General features: G+C 43.6%; 1 protein-coding gene across 3 annotated transcripts in view; it reads right to left on the reverse strand.

The window, feature by feature from the left end:
• LOC111255484 (uncharacterized) overlaps window positions 1-19420 on the reverse strand; it is a 75398-nt gene that overhangs the window by 30708 nt on the left and 25270 nt on the right. Inside the window, exon 1 of one of the 3 annotated variants that reach the window (XM_086989532.1) lies at window positions 5247-5500. The exons of the other annotated variants lie outside the window; for them this stretch is intronic. The gene's annotated coding sequence lies outside the window, so the exon portion shown is untranslated. Of the gene's footprint in view, window positions 1-5246; window positions 5501-19420 lie in introns of those variants that run through there. 3 annotated transcript variants of the gene reach the window in all.

Here is a 19420-nt window from a genome sequence, read left to right on the forward strand (position 1 = left end):
GAGGGTACAGATCATCCTTTCAAAAACCTGAAAAACTACTAAGGTGTTACTTCCATTTCTATAAAAGATGCATTAGAGCAATGGAGGTTTCTGGGGTATGAGTGTGCGCTGATGCGGTGACTGACGCTGCTACTGCATAAAGGACGCATTGCTTCAGTCTCGGTTCGTCCCGTTTCTGCCACTAGCTTGAGTCATGATGAACGCAGTGGGAATTGTAGAATGAAAAAAGACGCCGAGGGAAAAATGAGCGAACAAAATCTTGGAGAAACAGGACACAGGAGCGAAAGACTCAAAAGCAGATACCAAAGCAATGGGAGTACTGAGAGAGGTAGTAGCAACAGTAGCAGCATGAGGGGTCCCGCAGACCAGGTACACCGACATGTGGAGCCAAACATAACCCCAACGCCGTTGTTCATGCTGCTGTTGTCGGCTCCAACATCTGTGCTCTGCAGTGATGGGCGGGATCCACGCCAGCAACCAAACAGCGATGACCATATCATCTGTCCAGCCTTTCGGGAGAGGAAAGCTGCGGCGGCAGCAGCAGCATGTTCTGTCTCAAGCGTGCCTACATATTTTTCACGCCTGCCCAGCAGAAACGAACAGCTACGCCATAAATCGATGGATATTTTTGCTGCATTAGAAATTATCTATACACGAACTAAGGTATAGAATAAAATCGATTTGGGCAACCGGGTTGCATCTAGGAATGCGTGAGCGCGTGACTCATAGGATATCACCCGCTGTTGACAAGTTAAGCTGCAATTTCACGGGGCTACCGTGACAACTACCGTTATAGTACGGGCTAGATTGCTTCGTTGCTGCCGCCGCGGCCTAGAAGGCAAAAATTCAGCAGAGTTCGCTGGTTAGCTGACTGGTTGCCTAGCTAATACGCAGCCTTGGGAGAGGCTGTAGAGAAGAGAGGAAGCTGGACAAAGACGACTTACGACCTTAAGAGGGCGAGAAAGCGATAGGCGATCTCGTGAATTACTTGAGCTTTGATGTGCCGCCAGCTAGTTCTACTAGTACTGTTAGAATTATCACAGACACAGATCAACAAAGATATAGATGGAAAGTGCCATACCTACCACAAGCCTTAGTAGTTGTCCCCTCGGTGGACGCTTGCTTGATAGGAGATAAGGGCAGAGCTAATAAAAAAAACCGGGAAGAATTTAGAATTTTCATTTTGATGCTCGCTGGGCAAGATTACTAGCAAATACGTTCTTTCACACAAATTTACGCTAGTAGAGAGTGTTTACTGCTAACTCGGCCTTTCAGCTAAATCCCGTCAAGCTGGTTAATATAGTTGCTGTTTATACTACAAGATACTGTGGAGGAAAGTATTGTACTGAGATAACGTTTAGCGAAACGAAAGGCTAGCATGAAACAATTGAAAAATCATGATTCAAGACAAATCTATTATAATAACCTAAATTGCAGTCGTCAGACGTTATTTACTAGATGTTTATAATTCACAAACGGGCGAATTTTTTTTCATGATTATCAGTTCACAACTTTAAATATAAACATCGAATGGAGCTATTGGACACCGGTCTCGTGATATATCATTCCGAGAATTTAATCTGAAAAGTTAATACTTGACCTTTTTGCGATCTGTCCGACATCTTCCCTCCTTTCTCCTTTCTCTCATATATGAGAGAGAGAATGGAATAATTATATATATATATATTCCGTTGAATATCGAGGGATACGCAGATACGCGAAGCCTAAATCTCGCTAAAATCTAGCTACTACTGGCAAATTAGATCTCCTGTTAACCGCAGAACAAATTTCCCGATCCACTAAACGCCTAGTAACAGTTATCTAAGATTCTCAGATATAATCAACAACCAACTAGAGAACCCGAGTTGACAGCCTCTCCAGTAAACAAAGACTTCTACGAGGCACTCGTGCCGAATACCTCGGTCACACCGATGAGCCATCTACTCTTCTTCGTCGCTGAAGGCTCCTTTTGCTGGTGGTCACACGTCATATAGGTTGCATTGCAAAACAACTGGCGTTGCAGCTACCAGACCGTCCTTCACTTCTGAACCGGCGCACCAGGTTTCTCATGCCACCATTCTCGCCTGCCCGGTAGCGTCTGTGATACTATTAATAACAATACGATTAAACCAGCAAATGGCACGACGAGCAGCCTCAGAAATCAACAACGAAGGAAACTGCGTAGAGTCCCACGCACGCACGTGCATGCAAACACCAACGGCAAATGTAGCACAGCTTTCTGATTGGAAAATATTCTGTTGTACACATATTATCTAGGAGGAGATTTATGCGAAGGCGTTCCTGTCTTAATCCTAGCAGATATGAACCGCATGCTAAAACTACCTTAGACAAATTTTTCCTTTGTCTCTGCAGTGGCAGTATCTAGATTGAAATAGACGTAAACATTAAGTCTATCCACATACGCTTTCAATTTAAAGAAGTTTAAAGAAGCTGGTGAAATGGGCTTTACTATTATAGGCTATTGAAAAACATTAGTAGCTCTATAAAAATGCATGGTTTGCGGTAAGATTATGAGCGGTTTGTCGCAGATAATACGCGCATTACTGGCTCCTCAGTAGCTCTCAGCAAACGTTGGGATTTCAGATGTATGTACTTAGTGAGAAGTTGGTTAGAAACGAGCGTATGATACTTTGTGTGAGTCCTCGATTCACAGGATTGAACCAATTACAGCAAACCTGAATCCTTTCAACGTACCATCGACTACCTCGTGAGTACATGACCTGAAAATAGACTTGAAGTGTGTATTTCTTTCGTGGTTCTGTTAAGGTTAATTTTTCTGCTTTTCAATTTCCATCAACACATATTTTACTATTAGTGCTCTATGGTACAAAAGGGCAAAATTATAATAATATGAGGTTTTAAGGTTTTTAATTATTGCTCCGCTTCCATAATGCTTTGTCTTTTGGTGGTCATGTGTTGTCTGGCGCTAAAAAGCCCTTTCTTTTTGTCGCCATCACTCAACGTATAATACTTTAAATTAAATTTGAAGTATAAAGATATTTTTGTTGGATGACGGAAGCAGTGCTTTTTGCCATTTGCTGAAGCAATACAGGATATATATTCCGTATAGGCCAACGAAGTATAGCTAAAAAGTGTAGGACCATCTAACAATTATCCCTTTTCAAAAATGGCTTAAGTCGATCTTGGGCAACGTCAAGGAGTTGAGTGCATTTTTCGAATCAAATATACCATATCTTGAGCACAAAAACACATTTAAATAGATACAACTATAGTACTTATCGAACCTATCTCATCTACTCAAGCCTGTTCCGGCGGCCTTTTGTCTTTGGTTTAGGACCAGTGAGAAGAATAACTAATGTTGTTTTTCTAAATGCTACTATTTTCAATACTGTATGGCTTTAAACATATATTATGTGATAATAATAATTGAACCTCTGATAACCATAATTAGTATTCTTGGGTGTGTATTCGATCCTACTTGCAAATAGTATCGATCTCTGAGGTGGTGATTTCAAGCTGGAGACGTTTTTACTAGCCATTTTCCGGAAATATCTCACCTGTAAAAAAACGCTTCGTCCAACTCTAATCGTCTGGTCGGTCGCTTGGTTAACCTTTGCTAAGTTCAAAGTTTGCAGTTGCCCGGAACTGGAAGTAACGAGCACTCTATGCGTGCGATTCAGATCGCTTCAGCCGTTCCGGCAGTTTCTGCAATTGCTGCTGAGAGGGGGCAGGCAAAAAGTGCGAATTTGTCACGTCCTATTTACCGAGAAATTCCCACCTCAAGATCAAGTCAGACGGGATTCGAACAGAGTGGTGCGATTTCGATTGCACGGGGTCTGCACCTAGCGCCTAGTCGTTGCAGCTACGCTCCTGGTTATTGCAAACGGCGGTGACGTCCCATGACGACCTATCTAGTAGCACTAGCTGTAGTAATAGCAGTAGTGGCAGCAGAAAGCAACGAAATGGTATCATGGGATCAGTTTGAAGAATTGTCTGCTCAATAATTCATGCAGCCCTTGATCTCTGGAACTCGAGTTAGGACTCAGCCCGATCCTTCGCCAGCTGCAGCTGAATCCGGTACGCATGAGGCTTCACTCGATGGCGCCGAAGTGGGTCTTGTACACACCGACAAAAGCAGGCATCAATGGCATTGTCAACGAGAATAGCACTCGACTGCTTTGTCTCAAACGGGTTTATAGTACGATGTTGGCTGGCTAGCTGATTGGTTGACTGGACGGCTCGTTAGGCAGCAGCCGCGTCAAAAGCAGGAGTGTTCGTATAATAAAAATAAATACATTTCTACGCTTTCGCTAGTAAAACCGTTGCTGCCGACTCAATAACTTCGCATCAGTGTCGCTACTGTAAACTCGCCACCGGCGGCTGATTGTGCCCGAGTGAGTGACCTTTTGACATTCCGGAAATGATACTCGCTACCGCTTTCCCTTTTTTGCTACCCCACCGAGGAGCGCTGCTTTCTCAGTCCTCAAACGGACCCTAAAGATGCGTTGTCTGTTATATGTTAAGAATTCAGATGCTGCGGTCTGTTCTTTCAAGCTCTTAGCAGACGCGCACGTTCCTATTACGTCCACTATCTGTCATTTTCACCCTTTGCCCACGGGCATTGCGTTCTCACGCAACAAATAAATGAGACGTATTGAAATCGTCTCGTTGGTTCTGATGCGCCATTGAATGAAGTTCCCTCTTTAGGAAAGAAAGCATTATGTATATATTTGAAATGGGTGAAACTTGTATGCAACTGTACTTAAAAAATGGTCTCTGTGGCGTAGTTAGATCGAAAGGGTAGATTTTACAATGTAAGTACAAAATTGGTTTCCTTGATGGTGCAGCAGTAACATGCTCTGCTACAAAGCTCAGGGGCAGGCAAAAATCTAGATTTGAGAGCGGCCATAGACACACTTGAGAAAGTCAGCTGCCGTCTGAAGCAATGCTTGACGGCAGTATCGAACATAACACAAGGCATAATAATTTTTAATGTGTCTAAAATGAATACGAACATACGCAAGAAACCAAGTATAATTGATGAAAATTTCAAATCAATATGCCATCTTAGTAGGTCATCGGTGACTGGTACGTTTTGTTACTAGGTGAAACTAGAATTTGATAGCTGCCAGCCTATTGAAAACCATTTCTGTCGAAAAATATGGGCTTTCCTTAAAAATACAGCCTGTGGCCGTCATCATTCAGTAATCGAGAGTTGCTGGTTTCTTTCTCTTTTAGGGTGGCGCCTAACTGAAATTACTAACCTGGTCCCCGCTCCGCGTTCGGCGTCGTTTCACCTGATATGCGCACTACGTGATAGGGCGTAAGTGAGATATTCCAGATAGCATACGTTTCTATGACATTTACGATACAGAGTTTTAATGCCGAGAGGAGACTTTCAATAGAGGTTTCGTGTTATACCACACCCCAAAAAGGCAAACTGCTGGCAGCTGTGACTTTCTGGCACCGATATTTACAGTAACGCCCGAACGACTTTTGCAGGCTGGGCTGACCGCAGGTGTTGTGAAACTGCACAGAGCATTCGCAAACTTTTGAAGCTGGCCGCCCGACCATATATATCTTCCCTCTCTTCCCCGAAACACCCCTTGCATCCCACTTCCTAGTTTCCCTAGAGCTCTTTTCGCTCTCAACCGCAGCTTCATTCAAACAGTATTCAACAATACATTCCGCGTTTCTTATTTGGCAAACCACATTCTTAACTCTCGGCAGGACAGAAGGCGTACTTCAAGCGACGTTCGACCACTCGCGATGGGCAAGATGCTGCAGAGCACCGTCAAATCATCATCTAACAAGATCTTGTAGTCATTGTCATTTGCCGTAGTTTGGCGTGCCATTCGGCCGACTTCGTCGTCGCCGTTGCCGCTACAGATCCTATCTTTTGCAAGTTTTTTCTTTTCCGTCGCGTTACTAGGACAACTACTCGCGCTCGTACAAAGACCGACCGAAGAAGATGACAGAACTGAGACGAAACAAGTCGCGAAGAAGAAGGCAACGTATAGATACTTGGCATGGTGTACATATAGGAGAATGCGGCGGATGTCTCCCCGGAAGCACCAATCCCCGATATGCGCCCAGGGACATCGCCATAGGACAACCTCATAGGCTGCTGCTGCTGCTAGTACGGGCCATAAGCAGAAAAGGAGTCAAGTGCTGACGGACGCTCCCACGTAGACTTCATGGAAGCAGTTCGCAGTCTTCGTACCATGTTGCTGGCACCTCCCTCGATTCTCTTTCTCACTTTTTTTCCCCAGGGACTGTTGCTGTTACCAAGTGGATAGTGGCTCATCCTACGCGCACTGCTTCGCTTGCCCGAATAATACAGATATATTCGTTTCCGGCACATAGAAGGACACTAAAGATAGGCGTTTCATGGGCGGCATAAACGATGGCGGCTTCCTCACCCGCCAAGATATTCTTGCCCTCCATCTACTAGAAAAAAGAAAAGCAAAAAACCCCTCTTGGCCCGAAGCTGGAGAAGGTAGGCCTCTTCCATGGTACGCAGTCGTATGTTCCTTCTGTGACAAAAGCGGCGCGTGGTACCAAGATCTACATCGAGCACGCTCACAGCCAGCAGCCTGATCTTTTGTGCCTCGTCAAAACCAGGAAAAGACGCTCGGACCAAATGACCACCACACAACCTCCACAAACACCTCGGATCAACTGTAGGAACAGGAACAGCGGTAGCGCCTGTAGTTCCTAGCTGCTGCTGCTTTGATGGTGGGAGTCTCCATCTTAGACAAGCGGGTGGAGCAAAGCAAAACCAAAAAGCGACGGCTGCTGGCTAATAAAATTATTCTCGTCGGTCAAGCGGCGTCATCCATTGACACTTCGTTGACGAAACGACTGCTGTCTGTCGATCGAAGTGGGAGTAAAAGATGGCAACCGAAATTGTCGGCCCCTCAGACCGTTTTCCTAAGCAGCCGATCAAGCACCAGGTGGTCTGCACTCGGTGGTCTTCGTGTACGTTCCCCTACTAGCGATTGTTTGCACTCACAGTTCCTAATCGCGGCAAGTAAAACTCAACCTTACTCAATTTGATTTTAATTTTCCTACCATCATCTTGTTCTTAACGATGTCGATAAAGAAAAATGGAGAAAAGCTTTTAGCCGAAAGCAACAGGGGGAGAAACTCAGAAGGATATGATCGACGAACGAAGAAAAGGAAAAGGATAGAAAAGAAGACGCATCTGTCTTCTTTTGCAAGTTATCGGGATCAGGAAAGGGCTATATCGGCATAAAGAAATAGCAAGGTGGTTAGAAGAGAGCAAAGCTATATCATGAATGTGTCAAACCTATGTAATGAATAAATGGCAGGGTGAGGCTCCTTAGAGAAACCTGTTATGAGCAGGTAATTTCTTGCTCCCTCGTCCTAATCAACGTGAGCCCATATTTGGCAGCGGTTCTGGATCACAGGAACGTAGATATGGTGGTCTCGATTAAAAATTGCTCTATTCAGGTAGCCACTGCAGATGTTGTGTCGAAAATCGAGAAGCCAACATCTGTACACAAGCCTGCAAATAGAAACGTCTCTAATCGTTGCCTTCACCCTGCCGCAAGGTAGGTAGGTAGCCGTCTAGCAAGCTAGAAATGAAAGCATGAAGTCGTTTGTCATGGAAACAGAAAATGGGGTTGGCATCAATTTTCGGGGAATCCTCACCTTTTTCTTGTAGAACTTATGTTTACTTTACTACGTATCGTTTCGAATTGACTTATTGTTTAGGGCTTTTCCCATACAGCCTTCTAACAATCCAGGACGCCTACAGTAGACAAAAATTATGATCCTCGTACAGATTGCTCCACGTAATGTCCGTTTGAATACGAATGCTTTCTACGGATATAAGGTTATGAATTTTGTGTTGGCTTAACAACACATTTACGCGTATATTCGTGGAATTCTGCATGGCGAATAGTATTATCGATGGGCTGTCGACTATAGATATTATACAACATGTTGTGCTTCTAACACCCTTAGAATGACTACTAACCCCCTTAGTTTCACCACTGTGATTTTGATTACTTGAAGATAAACCTGGCCTCAAGAACTGACCGCATCAGAACTGCTAGTCGTTTTCAGTTCGTAGAATAAGGAAGTTACGTCTATCAATATCCGTTTATGGCAAGTTACGCGTAACTTATGTATTTAGCAAACCTGTTTCTGGTGACAGTGAACAGCATCTACAGTTATGATATGTAAGGCCTCACTATGTGAGACTACAGTATATATGGGCACATACGGTGCGTGCTATTAACATCAACTCATAGGTAAGTAGGCTGTTTGGCGCATAAGTATATACATAAAGCATCACGGAGGACAATAAATGATATGCGGAAATGCTAGGGGTACAAATACATTCTTTACAAAAAATTTTATTAGCTCTATGTTGAGTAGCTCTTGAAATGATAATTGCAGTTTTCTGGAGATCATTTTTAGGGAGGAAGCATGTGCAGATATTGGTTCTGTAATACGTTCAGCCAGTCGCTGCTGGCCTGTTAAGGCAAACGAATAATTTCTCCATTGTGCAACTTCCGGTCTAGCGCTAAAACCACAACTGGTTAGTTCGTGTGGCTTCTAGTTGGCGCTCTATACGAAACCAATATGTGTTGGGCGCTAGATAGGAGAAATCACAATAAGCTCCCCGAGGATCCCCGGGGAAATCAGTTGCGAGTGTTATATAATAGATACATAATAACCTAGAGATCAGGATCGCGTATCGCCCTTAGCAAGATATATTCGAAAAATACAAAAAGCTCTATCGAGACAGACCCCTAACGGGAAAGACTGCTGCTGCTGAGAGGAAAAGCGGCTGAGAGCCGAAAGGACGCAGGAGGGATCAAGATTGGCCTAGACAAAGAGTGTAACTTGCGTGTCAATGACCGAACGCGTAGACGAGCGCCCATTTTTTTCGATGTGCTAATTACCAGAGCTTTTGTCATTCATTTGTTTGGTCTGTGGGTGAGCTTAATACGACCTTCAACGCGTAAAGGTAATAGAAGTGAAAAGGATATCCAATGATATGAATGTACACAATGGCAGTAGACCGACATCTGTTTAATGTACATTTCTCATCTGTATTTACCTTGGTATTGTATTGGTAAATACTCGGGCGTTTTACTAGACACGACGCTGGTCAGACAACAGCTCGTACAAATGATTTTATAACTGCCCCTTCGTCCTATGCAACTTACAATAACGATGGCGTACAAGTTTTTAACCAAGCTCTGTTACTCTGCCCTACGTGTTACGAATGACAAGCAGGAGCAGTCGGTCGGCGTTTAAGCGATATTCTGATTTCTTTGTATTTTTCAACACTCCGACTATACCTTCTGTGAGAGCAAGTCGGCTGAATCATTTTCTTGGTTAAACATAAAGAATCTGCGTTACTCGGAAGCATAGCCGGGGTAGATGTTGCTAAATTTAACTGCGTTTTTTTCTTACAGAACTATAAAACAAACAGCGATTGGCCCAATTTTTGCTTTTCCCTTTAATGATAACCCTTGGTGTGTAAGGTTCTCGAATATTTGATATCTGCTAATAATTCTTGCCAATGTTGAGAACCAACATGGCCTGTCCTATATGGCTACTGGGACAGCGCGTTCAAAGAAGCTCGCATCACGCTATCCACAAATGGTTTCTCGTGCTGAGAATACCTTTGTCGCATTTATATATATATATAGATGCGCCCAGCATATAAGACCAAAGGCGCGAAAATGGTCATCGTTCGAATAAGCTGTGTTGTTTAGACGCAGTCATGCCCTTCTAAAAGACATAAAACCACGCCACTACCATCACAATCATCAACCCTGTGCCACGATGCTTTGCTTTCACCGATGCTCTTTAAATAAGCTTATTAACTTGGCGAACAATGGAGCCAGTATCAAATGATCGAACGTGGGGGAGGAATGAAAAAGTGGGGGGCAGAGGGGTATATGTGAATCGGTGCACACGTTATAGCGGCTGACTTTCAGACCCTAGAATGGAGATTGATGTCGCCGGGGCTGCACACCGCATGATTCAGCCTGCTTTCTATGTTTCTTGCCCGTATTTTTTAGCTTCTACATTATACCAATGAATTGCATAAAAAGGCTCGCCTTATATACCTTTCAGGCACTATTTACAGGCACTACTAAGCAGCAGAAAGCATCTCATAAACGAATTGAAACTACATCCCGGAAAACGGGATGCCTTCTAATTTCGTTTATACAATTGACCTTATCTGAATATTTATAAAATATAAGAAAAGCGTTACTTAAGCTGCAATATACTCGTTTTCCTAGCCAAGTCAGAATGATCACTGATAAGAACTGGAACTCTGCCTGTCTCTACATCATTTCATTCAACGTATGTGACATTTTATAGCAGAGCGAAAGGGGCGGGCGGTACTGGGCGCATCTTTTTACCTAGCAGCAGCAACAACAACTTTAACTGTCTCTGAAGAATGGATCCAAATATAGATCAGCCTATAGAATACTTCGTTTTACCTTGTTCTGTCAGTTACTACCTCTTTTCTAATACGTCATACCAACAGAAACAGATAGGAAAAAATAGCGACCGATTTATTACCAATGGTTAGAGTGCACTCCGGTCTCTACTTACATGGAAGGCAAAGGACATTAAATGGAATCATCAATTCAGTTAGTAGGTCGGGCTGGCAGGCTTTCGTGTGTATTGCCATAGAGGCTTGGCAATCGAACTGACTCTCTCATAGTTCATGAATGCTCACTTCGTTTAAACAAGGATCTTATTGTTGACGTTATGCCTTACCTAGAACCTTTTGAGTTACTCGTTAAGAACGACAACAAATCCTTTTATATTGCGTACAGGTTGCCCTTTAACAATTGGATCTATATGAAGAGACAACAAAGCTCTACGACAATTTATTTTATCACGATCCTGTGCATTAACAACCATTATTATGACTACCATCATATTAAGAACTGTCATATCCGCTCAGCGTTCAAGAGTCGGACCATTTTCGACCGGGAACGACACTAAGTTAGCTCACACCTCGGGCCATTTACATAATATTTTGTCCTTAATAATGATTTTACTCGGCATACATTAGGTCAAGTTGATTGTTCAAATAGCAGGCTCAAGCCCGAGTATTATGCAAGAAAGGTGGATATTGTGACTTTTAGTCTTATCTAATTTGAATCTCACATCTCAAATAAAACAGCAGCCATATGTATACTCTGCGTTGCACTTAGCGTGGCCCAGTTATAAGGTTTGTGCCAGACTCAGCCGTTGGACGAAGGCCGACTAGAGGTTAGGTCAATAACAAACCTTCTAGGTCGAAAGTGAGAACATGTCGAGTAATTACAGTATAACTGAGCCGCCAGCATAAAGAAAACCACGGGTGGAACGAAAGGGCCAAACCGCGTCGTAGCAGTGGTTCGTGGTTGTGCTGAAGAGATGGGGCGCCTACCGAGCGACCGAACTTTCCTGGCAACCAGCGCTTCCTCCGAGTGACGAACACTACAACACTGCCTCCGTGGCCACAACTTTTGTATCGCGCTTGCGGCCATTGCGCTAAAGGGAAACCGGTAGCAACGAGTTAGTTCCGGGCCATTTGCATGTTATTAACAGCGGAGACAGTTCAGATGCCCGGCCGTAGCCTAACACCGTCACCCCCGTCGTTGTCGTCGGCCGTCTCCTGTGCATCGGTCTTTTTCTCCTTGGACCCGTGGTCGTTCACCCTTCCCAAGATAACTAGTTAGGTTCGTATGTATATGCATACCAATACAGAATATGTAAGGCAAGTCGGTGTCTACTCAATGAAGAAAACCCGCTTAGGAGAGAGAAAAGAGTGGAAAGTGGTCTGTCTGCCTGCCTGCCCGCCTCGAAATATACGGGGCAGAATGCGTATTGAATAGTCGTCTACGCAATAACTATTCAACGGCCTAGCGACGATTAGATTCATGGAAACCATACCGTCCTCTGTTTTCCCAACGAAGCCGGACAGCATTTGGATACCGCCTCGATGCTGATCTTCAGTCGGAGGAAATATATATACTTGAGTAATTAAAGATGCAGTTAGTTCATCGGTGCAAAACAACACATGTGCACCTAGCGGACAATCTCGGTCATCTTAGGTATGCCCCCAACAGATAAACAGTACCAACATATATTACTTAGTACCCTCGCTAGCTGTCTTGTGAACTGCCTTTATCAATTCCTTTTCCCCGATAGTGTTTTTTACTTTCATTTAGTTGGTTAGTCCATCCAATACATTTAGTTGGTGACCAAGATATACGACTGCATTACAGCTGACTGCAGATATACCTCAAAAACGAGTTAAAAAAAAATAGACAGATTGGTTGAGTTACTTTAACTGCAAAGCTTTGCTTGCCACAGTATAATATGAAATACAAAAAAAAAATGTATCATTCATTGGCTTTCTACTCTAGGGGTAGGGAAATCTCACTACTCATACCATGACGTACCTGTGCAATAGACTTTGCGCCTGTGGGCTTCCTCGATCAGTTTATCAAACGCTCTCGCTTATAGCATATCTATTTCTAGCTCTATACGCTCGGGTTATATTATACAACTAAACAACTGTAATGTACTTTGCTTTTTCTAGCACTGATTGTCTATCAACTCGTTTCGCCTGTTTCGTATAGACGAGCGGGTCCCTCTCTAGAGCGAAGGGCGACAAAAAAATAGTGATGTGTTTTTCCGGAACTCAGACAGGGAAATAGCACCATGTAGGCGATGTCGTTAGAACCTTTTCGCCTACCCCTCTACGGGCGCCATGATCCGCCTCCGTGTCATCATCACTCCCCTAAGCAGATTATGCGTGTGCTGGGTATGTCGTCATGGTTAAGCTGCTATTTAGGCAGAAGCTGTCAACACGTTATACGTTTCATGACTATAGACGCGTCTGTTGGCTCGGGGTCGACTTTCCGGAAAAGCGACCGAAGCGTTACATTCCGAGAAACAAATGAGTCCCTGTAGATCGAAAATAACAAACTTCCATTTCCCGTTTTATCATATATACTCAAACTGAATTCTCTCGGTGTCAACGCATCCTAGAAGGATGTCGAGGATAATAAAATGATCAAACAGATTAGGCGTTCGAAGCTTTACATGACCTTAAATGTATATAACAAGCCTACCTTGGGCAGCATACCCTGATCGGCTACTTACTATGTTATTTTCTCGTACTTCAAAGGATGAAGTAAAGAGTAAGATGTTCTAACTTAAGTAATACCCGTATTTTACAGTGAATTTTGCATGCAGAAACAAAACCAGTGTAGAATATGCATTCTCGCGTATAAGCAATAGGGATCAACCTGTCTGTCAAAATTGTTTTCCTTCCGATTTTGGTTCAGAATACGCAATTTAACGAATTAACACATAGGTTATTGTTTTAATAGTATATATGGGATAACTAACAGGCATATCTTATGTCCTACAGGTTCCAATGAAACTTTTCTCTTTCGCAACGGTTTGTATACGCGCTCATTTTTGCCCCAAATATTCTTTGCTGAGATGTGCCCATAAACTTCGCCAATGGGAAAGTAATCAAATAGCTTCTTACAGAAAGCCCCATATGTATAATTAGTGTTCGGCAATTTGAAAATTCAGTGTGGATGCCAGATTTATGTAGGAAGGCCCTCCAGCAAGAATTTAAACGCGCCAAAATTAAAATCAGCATTTTCGTCTAGAGACGCGTAGCTCAATTTCTATAATATAAGCAAAACTCAACCCAGTTTGCGCTCTTTTCCCAAAGCTTTGGTAGAAAAAAAAACGGTATTGCAATATTTGCACCATATCATACATCTTGAATTTTTTACCTCCATATTCACCCAGTAGCAACTACTGCATGACATTATCAGCTCCACATGCCCACATGCCTTAGACATATTCGGAGAAATACAATTACGGGACGGATATGATTTGTTTATGAAGTAATAAAACTATATTAGGTAAAAAAAACATTTTTAGTTTTGCAGTTCAACAGCAAGTTCGGAACTAATATGTTTTTCCATACATTAATTGAATAGAAACTTGCTTTGACTAGGAGCACAAAACTAACCTAAGTCTGGATGTACCATTACAGTCATTGACCAACTGTGAGATTTACAATAGGTGTTGTCCAAGTGTCTAAGCCGTCTTTTTGGCGATTTTCATAGCAATCAACCCATAGAAAAGTGGGAGGGAACCAACGCGTTTCCGATCTGTTCTCTGTTCTCTTTGTCCATCATCATGCCTCTAGAACTACTGCTGGAAAATATAGACCTACACCAAGGTTGAGAGGCCCAACCGTTGGACCTTTCTCAGTCGACCTTTCTCAGCAATCAGTTCAATCAGATCGAGAATTCTACGACTAAGAAAGGTAACAGTTGTGCCGATGTTCTAAGTAGTCTATTTCCGAAAAAGGTCTTACCTGTAAAGAGCATCAATGTGTCCCGTTGTCTATAATGACGCATACGAGTGGAAGAATCACTAACCTAATTAGCTAACTACCAAAGATATCCATGTTTCAAAGTGCATAGGGCGGATTTCTCCAGTGTTCTAGTCGTCTAATAAAGTCTTCGTCGAATCTTCATGAAGAACAGAGGAGTTCTTGCTTGTACCTTCAGGTCGTCAAAACTATTACGCCGGAAGTGTTCTCTCAAAAAGATATTGCAAACTCTGCTGGCGATGAATGATACACATACAAGTATCTGGCTTTTCAGTATACTGCTATAAAAAGCTGACGACACAACCCATCCCAAGCTTTTTTCCTTGAGTGCCGTCAACGAGAAACGGACCAGTAAATGAAAAAGTCAAGTTCTTGATCTCAAAAGTACTCGTGCTTGCGTGTCTCTCTTTTTATATCTTGCTCGACCCCTGACTCACCGAACCATTTTGGTATCCCGTTCTTACTGTCACCATCTTGTCTGTTTCATAAGAAAGCCTTTATTAACCGTACTCTAGATCTTTGTTATCGGGCGATATGAATCTGCTATTTTGACATGTTGCTCAATACGATGGCCCTGCTGAACGAGAGACTTCAGGATAAGGTATAAAGGAATTTTTGAGTTTTGGCGGTCGGTGTTCTCTTTCAATAGTCCGGCGCAGCTGAAGGCCTTCTGTCAGCTCATTCAAAGTACATATTAAAGGATAGGAGGACGGCAGGAGTTGATGGAGTAGTTTGGAAATAAGCTGAAAAACGATCCACGTACAGCCCGGCGTCCTCTACCATCGCTAACACGACGACGGAACCGACCGCTGTTATTGATCGAAGCAGAGTGTTTTTACACTTTTCCGTAAGTGGCGAGCAAGTTTGTCAGAGGTAGAGAAACGGGGAGTGACCCTCAGCAACCAAAGAGTGGCAGGTAGTATGACCAAGATCCAGGACAAATATTAGGAGCAAAAAAAAGGAGTATTAGCGGTAAAATTAAGAATTTGGAAAACGTGGTAGTGCGAGCGGGTCTGAAACAGGAGGAGGAGGGGAGAGGGAGGGGGAGGGGCGGGGTGTAGACACATGGGTCAGCGGGTGGGCAGCAGGAGAACGGAAAAGAGGAGGTGATAAAAAAAAAGATAATTTCTAAAAAGATTCACCAAAACGCTTTTCTGAACTTGTGGAGACGTTGTACGCCCAAGCAAACAGAGCCCAGCGAAGGCAAATCAAGGTTATTCAATGTTCATTCAGTATTCAAAAAGGCAAGGGTGATGGAGGTGCTCGTGGAGCTGAGGCTGCTGCCACTGCGGCTGGGACTGGTTGAAGAAATAGGAAGGGAGAAAGACTGGTAGAAGAGACAGTGGAGTGTGGGAAAGACGACGGCCGAGTGAGCGCGTACACGAGCGACTTAAAAGAAAACCCGTCTGTTCCGCTTCATTAGATCCGAAACAAACTTCTTAGCGTCGCTGCCACTGCCGCCTTCATGCCATCACCAGCTTTGGTGGGCGACTGCCTCGAAAACGACGAGAAGCCCTCGAGGCAAAGTAGAGCACCGTTCCACGAGTTTGCCCTCAACATGGGCGCCGATGTGAAAAACAAGTTACTTGCTTTTGGTTTGTAGATAACAGTACGAGATTAGTTCAAACATATTAGTCGACCAACGAACAGTGGCAGACATTGCTAATAGATACTGGGGATTGAGCGAGTGAAGGGCTTTCGATTGGGATCGAAACCCCCGAGTACCGAGAAGACCCTTCCAATAGATACACAGCTTCTCAATCTCACATGTTATAAAATTTAGAAGTTTCAATTAGTAGCACTTATCTTCGCAATACTACAGCTGTTGAAAATTACCAGTTGTTCTCTTTGCAGATAATTATTATACAGCCCTTTGTAATTGATTACATAAGACAGCGTAGCTATTCTAATTGAAGTTTACAACAGGAGCCATTATTGCGGTATTATTATAGCAGAACGTGTTCGTAATGAATGCGACAGTATATTTAAATGAGGCTAATGCACGTACGTGAGCATTAGCCTTACATGCACTGTACTAACTTACGGCTTAAGTTTTGGTCGTCGAAAGTTTGAAACGAGCGATTTTAAAAGCCTGGCACGTTCTACTTGCATTACTTGTTTAAGGATAAGAAGGAAATTTGCTAGCTTGCTCATCGTACAGTTATATTATTTTGATGATATCTTCTTATAACTTGTGAAAAATAATTTAATTTTTTTAAACGTCCACATTATCTTTGGTCGCTACCGGTGATCATTTTAACGTAGTTAAGCCCCAAACGACACAAATTACATAGCGGTGCGCAATGGCCTCACTTTAGTAGCATCAGTTTTTTTTAGGCTGCCACCCGTAACTAATGGATATGACGTATTTTACGTTAAGACTATTCGTGTCATATCATGAAAAGGCGATATTCAGGTTAGGCAGCTAGTCCTATTGAAATGTTCGCTTGGTTCTATCTATATTCGTTTCGAACTGCCAGCATAATTTCGATACCTTTATAGCAGGCACTGTTTTGCACAACAATAAATTAGCATAACCACACTTTTTGCTAATCTGTATAACATCTCCCATTCTAGGTCCTTCCATAGATTTTCACGAAGGCTAGTTACAGCCTTAGCGGCACGTATAGCTGGCTACTACTGACACGTATGTCTGCTTATTAATAGTTGTTCATGACATTCTCAACAACACAAGATACTGCGCTGTTATGACACATTCATTGTTTCCTGCTTCTTTGTAAAGTTTAAGTAACTGATTTTTGTCCCGTTTTTGAACAGTTTCTCTCTGCCTAATTGTAGGTCTGTACTGCGTGTTGGCTTCGTCCAGTTTATCGCCTGGGGGTGGACAGGAGACTGTAGACCGTGGAGTTGCGTGTCGACGGAGGCTGCCTTTGCTTTGAAGTCGGCCGGTAACCGAACTTGGCAGAGTCTCACTCCGCTTGTCGTGCGGATCCCTCGAGACACTTTCTGTGGCTTCCGTGTCCATCTACGTCCATGTTCATGATCGATTACTGCACCGCAGTGGAGACCGTGCTGCCGGCGCAGAAGAAACGGCAGCAGCAGCGTCCAACCATCCTAGCTGTGCACGGCCGGGAAAGTATAGCGCGGTTCAGGACGCAGTCAGAAAGGATTCCCGGACGGCGGCGCTGAGCTGGGCCGCGGCAACTGTAGCCAAGACAAATGTGTTTCCTTTGTGTCGTTCAACGTCTCTGTGTTCTCTTTTCCTTCGGGCCATTGGCTACGGACCACCGGCCGCTGTCTACTGTCCATCGCATGTCCGTTCTGCTGCTGCTACTTACGTCGGTCGGGGGCTTCGGTGGGATCTCCTTCCGCCCAATGGAGCTGACGTCGTTGCCGCCGGCTGACGCAGCCACTGGCTGGTTGGCGAGCGGGCAGCACACAGACAGAGTCGCCAAGTGAACTATGACCGGCCTCCTCGAAGCGGAACTTCCAACAGCCTTTCTCTTTACTCCATATACCATACCCTTTAGCCACCTAGTTGCTTCGCTTACTCGTGGCAGCGCAGTCGTCCGAATTGAAAACGTCCAGAGAAAGAAAAGCTCGCTTTTCCTGGTACGATATTTTCTCTAGATTTCCTGAACCTTATGTCGCTTTACGTGGTTCCTATTTTGTAGTTGGTCCGAGTTGCATGGCCGATTTCAACTGAAGGCAATGTACGATCTGCTATTAGGTTTATACTATTACCAAAGTTGGTTAGAGAACATTGACCGAGTGAAATAACTTGTGATAATTATTTTATCAAAACTGCCTCAAAACGCATTCATTTCAGCTATTTTGCGCTGTCATCTAATCGACTCCTTTCGGTAGTTTTGGAAATTCCAATAAGCTCATTATATGTTTAATAACTAATTATTACTACAAAAATTATATGTATATAGTTTCCATAACCATAGTTAGTTTGTTCTATTGTTGCCCACTCACTTCCGCGTCACTGCCAAGTACCCCTTACTGCGCGATGGCACTCCGCATCACTTCGGGAAAAGCGTTGCCTTGGCAATGAGTGCCTACGTAGCCTACGATAACCAGCGCGATAATTTGTAGCTTTTATCGAAGTAATTTCAATAATCTCCAGCCTCCTTTATCTTCTCTCCCCCCTTTTCGCTTTGAGCTTCTTTGTTACAGGTTCTTGTAAAAAAGCTCATGAGCATGCAACAACAATAACAAAGTAGTAAGGCGAAAAGAGGTTTGATAAATGTGCTACTACGACTCAGACTATTGCTACTGGATCTCGACATTCCTTTTGTCTTGTTGCCTATATATATATATATATATATATGACCATTGCGTTCTGCGTCGTTCAGTCGGTGCTTTCCATCCAGTGTCGGTGCCGTTTGTCCGTAACGAACGTTCTTGCGTCTTGGCATTCTACATTATGCGCTAAAGGGAAAAGTGATAGTAGAACTCATGGTATTCTGTCTGTTCGTTGGCCTATTTCTCCGCAAAGGAGAACTATGGCTATGAGGCTGAGACGAGAAGTCGGGAAAAATGAGGTAGGCATGACAGGCGAAGGGCTACAGTTAATAAGCTACGTGTATTATTCTGCTCTTGGAGACCATTTGTACTTTTCGAGGACATGATGACTGTCTAACCGAGAAAAGGATAGGCCAATGATAGTGCGTTGTTCGAGATGCACATACCAGCCTTATGTTGCCGATGTTATTGCTGCTTGAGCGAGTTGGTAAGGCTAGCGTAGTTACCGTTGCCTCTGCGCCGCTTTAAGTACTTCCGAACTGCTCTTTCCAAGTGGCCACTGCTGCTAGTGCCAGCCTCTCATCACGACTGTCATGTAAGATTTACGAACAAAATGAACTTGGCTCCAGCCACACATATCGTGAAGGCTTTTACTAAGGCCATGAACTCCTTTTCGCACACACATAGCCCCCTTGTCTGTGCCGTTTTATTAAAAGATCGTGTGCCATCATCGTAAGACTCCAGTCCTTAATGATTTTTTATACAGCTGAAATCGAAAACTTCAATCACTGATATCAG

Source organism: Varroa destructor, unplaced genomic scaffold, assembly GCF_002443255.2.
Source record: "Varroa destructor unplaced genomic scaffold, Vdes_3.0 BEIS01000001.1, whole genome shotgun sequence".
Classification (NCBI taxonomy): domain Eukaryota; kingdom Metazoa; phylum Arthropoda; class Arachnida; order Mesostigmata; family Varroidae; genus Varroa; species Varroa destructor.